Below are 6,295 nucleotides of genomic sequence, written 5' to 3'. Positions count from 1 at the left end.
TCTTATTGAGAGTGCTGGGACCAATTGAAATGTTTTTTCATTTAATGAAATAACCTTTATGATATGCATTATTTTGGTTTTATTATTGCCGAACAATTTTAAAGTAAGCCCTAGGAAGTCGTGTACAAAATATGATAAGAATCCGCTTAACCATTTCAAAGATCTAGCAAAACCAAAAACGTTATCCCAGCAAAATCGCGAATAACTTCGCAACCGAAGAAAGAACAAATACAAAATATGGCACAACATTTACTTTATCTAGACAACTAATTTGATATGTAATATTTATTTAAATATTCCCATTAGAAAGAAAAAGGTCTGGGGCCCAATTCTCCTAAGTTAATAATGTCAAAATCGAATCGCAATATAACCGCAATAGCAGTTTTAACCTTAGCGGGCATTCTGCTTCTAATAAAAGACCAATCGTATTCGATTGACATTTGATTGGTGTGCGATTGGTCTGCTATTTTGGTGATTTTGGTCTATACGATAGTTTGCTGTACAATCATTTTGCAATCGTAAATCATTTGCAGACAAAATGATTCATTATTGAATGACAGAAAAGGATAAAAACGTTTATTTCAAAGAAAAAATAGCGGAATGCCACATACGCTTCAATCGTAATCGAGTCGGGATCGAATCTCAGTCGAATCGAGTCGAACGTGAATCGTATGTCGCTTAAGTAAAATTAGGAGAATCGGGCCCCTGGCTGGCGTAACGTTACGCCAGCAGGAAATGTTTTTGTGAAATAATTAAAAAACTATAAGCGCAACAAAGGACCATGAGTCAAATTGGGCTCATTGTCCAACAGAGTTATAGCATATGCCGTTGTGAAGGTTTTTGTTTGTACTAAAAATGTTACTATGGGCACTACCTTCAATTCCATGGCAAAAAAAAGATATGCACCCAAGGGCGGATCCAGCTTCGGTGCCAGGGGGGGGTCACACAGTTGTGATCAAGTCACAAAAAATATTATATTGTAGCGTATACTTCTTTTAATATTAAAAGTAGTAGTATAAATACAATAAGCGCGATCGTAGCGAGCTCGAAATTTTTATGAATGTTAAGAAAAGTGTTTTCATGTAGAAAATGGCCCGAGCAGAGTGAGCGCAATTTCTCGTATATATACTACATACACGTGTCAAACAAAAAAGCGCGAGCGAAGCGAGCGCGAAAATTTTTGTTCAGGTCGAGGACTAAGGTTAACAAAGTGTTTTTATGTAGAAAATGGTCCGAGCTGAGCGAACGCGATTTCTTGGACATAAACAGAGACCCGAAATTGAAAAAAGCGCGAGCAAAGCGAGCGCGAAAATTTTTTTTCAGTTCGAGAACTAAAAGTAGATGAAAACGCTTTCTTGCTGTATAACAAATATACAGCACAAATACAAGAAAGTGCGATCATAGCAAGCGCGAGAATTTTTCAGGTTGAAGACTAAACGTTTGAAAAGTATTGTGTACAACAGTAAAACATTTTCTGTGAAAACTTCAATTGTCTTACTATTGGTAAGGGTTCATGAGATCAGGGCTGTCTCTCGCTCATGTAGCGCCTGGGTGCAATCATCACCCAAACGCCACCTATGTATCTATTGAAAGATTTTGAGTAGTACATATTGATCGACTACTTTACAAGGAATATAAATAAGAACGTTCGAACGAAAGTCACTTTTTTGGTAGGTAAAGGACTTTGTTGGCCAGATTTAAGTTATGAAAGTCGGGACAGGACAACGTGATTTTAAAAATTAGCGCGAGCGAAGCGAGCGCGCAAATTTTTTAATTTTGGGACACAAAAAGTTCATAAGTTTTAAAAAGTGCTGTAAAGTAACAAGCAGCGAGGAAGCGCAAACTGTTTTGTTTTTGAGGACTCCATTAATATTTTATTTTTTGCTATATTTGACTTACGAAGTTATCGAGGTAAGGTATATATTAAGGTGTCTACACACCAAAGCCGCAGATGCCGGCGGCACAGCCCGGCGGCCCAACCCGCCGGCCGTATTTTGTACAATCATGCGGCATGATTGAACAAAAAACGGCCGGCGGCTTGGGCCGCCGGGCTGTGCCGCCGGCATCAGCGGCTTTGGTGTGTAGACACCATTATATTGCGCGAGCGAAGCGAGCGCGAAGTTTTTTGAGCCTATGACACAAAAGCACCTGATTAAGTAAACTGTAAAGCAACAAGTAGCCGCGAGCGCAGCGAGCGCGAACTTTTTTAAATTATTTGTTTGAAGACTCACAAATCAGACTGGGAATTACGTACAAATAAAAAGGAACCGTGATTAGAGCGAGCGCCATTTGTGTTCGTTGATTCGGTGCGTCAATAAAAATAATAAACAATCAGATATACAGTACAGACATATTCATTTACTCGCGAGCGTAGCGAGCTAGAATTTTTTCGTGTGCGTTCGCGCAGCGGAATGTTGTTGAATTTAAAGATTTTAATTATGCAGATAATTAGTGTATGACGTCCTATAATTGTGTATGGTAAATAAAAATTTGTGTATGCAGCCATTGTGGAGAAATTCACCAAAAACAGATTCCGCTGGGCGAACGTTGGCGAACGTTGTCCTGGCGGAACTTTTTTCAATCCATAGACTTTAGAAGAAAAGAGATGTGTCCAAAAATTAGTGTGTATTTGTGTATAATTGATTATGTATGAATGAAATCAGTGCATGCATTAACTTCGGAGAAATTCAAGTTTCCGCTACGCGAACGTTTGGCCATTAGCTAGTTTTCATATAAAGCGCTTACATAGAGAGCTGTAGATTTTTACATACGTTGTTTTGAATTTGTTTATATTTGTTTAAAAAAAAGATTTAGAAAAAGTCGTAGGGTTTAAAAGATAAAAATATAAACGTAAAATACACTTATTAGGTCTTAGTTCTTAAAGTATGCAGTTTGGGGTCTAGATTTTCACGTTTACACAAACCTTGTAAGTGTCTCCAACATGTTGCCAAGTATCAATGATGTTCCGTTAGTAATTAAAAAGTTATAGGATATTTTATCATGATATATGATGAATAGATCACTGTTTACAAAGCAGTCGAATATCACGACGTTCTAAAGGAATTGCATGGTAAAATGTATGCCAATAATTAGTTTAATCATTCAACTATTCACTTGCAAAATTTTATGTCATTAAATTCAGTAATTAAAGAAAGACAATTATAATACTGACGGAGCATCGAAAACCTACATAATCCGACCAAGTTCGGATAGCTACAAAAAAGCGGCCGTGCCATATGTCTAAGAAACGTTCTTAACTTGGAAGGTTAGTATTTATTAATATGGCACAGTTGCGTACACAAGTGTTAGGAAAAAATAAAACAATGCTTCTTGAATGAAAAATATTTTTTTTATAATAATGCCAATATCTACGATAAAAATAAATCTTCAATTAACAAGTACTTCTCTATTTAAATATCCGTGTACAAAAATATTTTTATTATCATTACTTACATAAATTACTTAACTAGGTGATTAAAAATAACGTTAATAAACGTTATGTATTTTAACTAAAATGTCGTAGATAGTGGCGTTATTATTAAAAAAAAAAAATTTCATTCAAGAAATGCAATTGTTTTATTTTTTCCTAACGCTTGTGTATGCAGCTGTACCATATTAATAACTAGCTTCTGCCCGCGACTTCGTACGCGGATCCTGTCCCTTATGCCAGCGACTACGGGGTCAGCAAAATAAAAGGTCTGAATCATCTGATATTGAATTTTAAGGGCCCGTTGACTTGAAAACAACGGAATTCGCATAGCCATTAGAAACGTTCCATATATTTATTTTTGTACTTCAACGGCAAAAGCACAGCAGACTAAACAAAACGCTGAGAACTGAACCGCAATAGACGTGACCATAGGGATAAAAGTAGTGATTCTAATTATATAGTCCACATTTAAGTTGTGTGTGGCAAAAATATTACACGTATATAATATTGTACGTAAAAAAACATTAAATGTTACTGAGATGACAAAGTCGTGATGACTTAGTCGAAGTCGTAGTGGTTTATTGGGTAGAGAACCAATCTCTCAAGTATGAGCGTGCGTCTTTGATTCCAGGTCTGGCAAGTACTTGCCAATAGTGCCAATGCAACTTTTCTCTCTTGAGATAATAACGACAATAATAATGAGATGTAAGCACCGCAGGACATCTGAGGCTGATGACGGGGTGTAGCGACCCCGCGGGGCATATATACTGAGTTCTCCAGGGAGAGTATACTGTCCCTCATCTCCGGCCGGTCGGAGTGAACCATGACGGGGGTAGGTCTCACGACTCTGGCTTGGCTTGACCGTCCAGAGTGGAGTCGGTAGAGCAATCTGCGTTTTAAATCCGCCGAGGTATCCTCACACTTCAGCCGCTTATGTCCCTGTTACCCTCTTGTTGCTATTCAGTGACTGATTCCCGGGGGCCCAGTAAGTGAGCTGGCGAGTCTCCACTTGCCATTTTTACATGTATCTAATACATTGCCATCGGCAGGTGCCATAGTTCCCGTAGTTTCCCCATTCCTAGTCCATTAGCATCCCATCACAATAGCCCAAGTAGTATTCATCCACAGTTAGCAATGGTATAGCACAGAACCGGGGATTGTCTTTTTTTAACGACGTCCACCGGGGATTGTCCTTGGGTTCATTTCTATAGTGTATAAAGGGATAATCGTCGGTTTTGTGTCACCATTTCATTAAAGTTGTCTCAAAAGGGCTTCAGCGTGTTGGCTTCGGCCTCTCGTTTGCCTCCCGAAAATTCAGAACTCTGTAGTCCCGAGGTCTGGAAGAGACATGCAAAATAATAATGAGATATATATAACGCAACTAATTCGGAGAGTGGGGGCTCGTGACGCCACGTCTAGGTATGTAAAATTTGTACTAAGCAGTGACTTAACACAAAATTCAAGCGTGTTATATCTTCGTTATTATTTGTTTGTGAGAAGGAGAAAAGAAAAAATACGTGTCCATTATTTTAGGGTTATCTAAAAGACGGACTAATTACTTTCTTTGATTCACCATACCTATTTCATAACATTCATTTCTATACATTTCAAGTGTAGTATTGCTCTTGAAGTTCCACATCAGGTGTTCCAGATCTTCGATGTTTATATGTCAATAGAGAGGGCTTATCAGATTGAACCACTTTTGCTAAAACGTCATATCTTCATATGCTTCATATAGTCTAGCAGGGCTCCTGGAGTTCCACATCAGGTGTTTTACATCTTCAATTTTTATAAGTCAACAGAGAGTGCTTATCAGATTGAACAACTTTTGCTACAACGTTATACCTCTATATGCTATAGTCTAGCTGGGCCCCTGGAGTTCCACATCAGGTGTTTTAGATCTTCAATTTGTATAAGTCAATAGAAAGTGCTTATCAAATTGAACAACTTTTGCTAAAACGTCATACCTGTATGTACAGATAAGCTGGGCTCTTGGAGTTCCACATCAGGTGTTCCAGATCTTCAAATTTATTATCTCAGCTGAAAATGCTCATCAAATGAAACAATTTTTGCCATGGCACCATTTTTGTAACTCTTATAGTTTTGTTGGTCTGTTGGTGTTCTGCATCAGGTCTTCAAGTTTCGAAGATAAATTATAGCCTATATGTTGACCAGGCTTAATACTGATACAACAAAGAAAAAATTATTGAAATCCGTTCAGTAGTTCGAAAGATTAGCGTGTACAAACAAACAGACATACAGACATACAGACATACAGACATACAGACAGAATTTTTTTTTTGGATTTGTGCTCCATTACTGTTTCTAAATCCACCCAATTATTATTTTTTTAATATATTCAATGTACAGACACAGTTTTTTTACAGATTTATTATATGTATAGATTATACTAACCTTCCAAGTTAAGAACGTTTCTTAGACATATGGCACGGCCGCTTTTTTGTAGCTATCCGAACTTGGTCGGATTATGTAGGTTTTCGATGCTCCGTCAGTATTATAATTGTCTTTCTTTAATTACTGAATTTAATGACATGAAATTTTGCAAGTGAATAGTTGAATGATTAAACTAATTATTGGCATACATTTTACCATGCAATTCCTTTAGAACGTCGTGATATTCGACTGCTTTGTAAACAGTGATCTATTCATCATATATCATGATAAAATATCCTATAACTTTTTAATTACTAACGGAACATCATTGATACTTGGTAACATGTTGGAGACTCTTACAAGGTTTGTGTAAACGTGAAAATCTAGACCCCAAACTGCATACTTTAAGAACTAAGACCTAATAAGTGTATTTTACGTTTATATTTTTATCTTTTAAACCCTACGACTTTT

Source organism: Helicoverpa zea, chromosome 16, assembly GCF_022581195.2.
Source record: "Helicoverpa zea isolate HzStark_Cry1AcR chromosome 16, ilHelZeax1.1, whole genome shotgun sequence".
In the NCBI taxonomy this organism is placed as follows: domain Eukaryota; kingdom Metazoa; phylum Arthropoda; class Insecta; order Lepidoptera; family Noctuidae; genus Helicoverpa; species Helicoverpa zea.
The sequence above is the reverse complement of the archived record's forward strand: the minus strand, read 5'-3'. Positions refer to the sequence as shown.